Genomic DNA, 544 nt, shown 5'->3' on the forward strand with positions numbered 1-544 from the left:
TGATCATGAATAGTATGCGTGATTTTAAAACTGTGCCATGTGATTGGAAATTTAAATATGATGAAAGCATGCAACGATATATGTCAATTACGTGTCAGTTGTCTTTATGACACATATTTAGTTATATTTATAAAAGTGAAACGGGTCAATATGCGTTCTTCAGTGCATTGATTTTGTTTAAAATCGAAAGTCATCGAAATACTTGTATGATGATGTACTTGTAACTACGTAGCAGTACATAATCTAATTAACCCATTTATGCCTAGCGTCTAGAAAAAAAGGCCGTGGCAAACAGCGTAGACCCAGATGAGACGCCGCATGATGCGGCGTCTCATCAGGGTCTGCGCTGTTTGCTTAAAGGAATTTCTGTAAGAAATATTCTAAATATAGAAATAAATATACTAGACATCCCTATTTTTGAAATAAAATTGATCCAATTAAGAAGGATGAGAGAGTCCACTAGGCATAAATGGGTTAAGCCTCGCTCTAGGACAACTGGCCTTCACGCATGTGCGTTGAGTGTCGTCTCAGGTGAGCTTGTGCA

The sequence above is a fragment of the Dreissena polymorpha genome, chromosome 11, assembly GCF_020536995.1.
Source record: "Dreissena polymorpha isolate Duluth1 chromosome 11, UMN_Dpol_1.0, whole genome shotgun sequence".
NCBI classification, from domain to species: Eukaryota; Metazoa; Mollusca; class Bivalvia; order Myida; family Dreissenidae; genus Dreissena; species Dreissena polymorpha.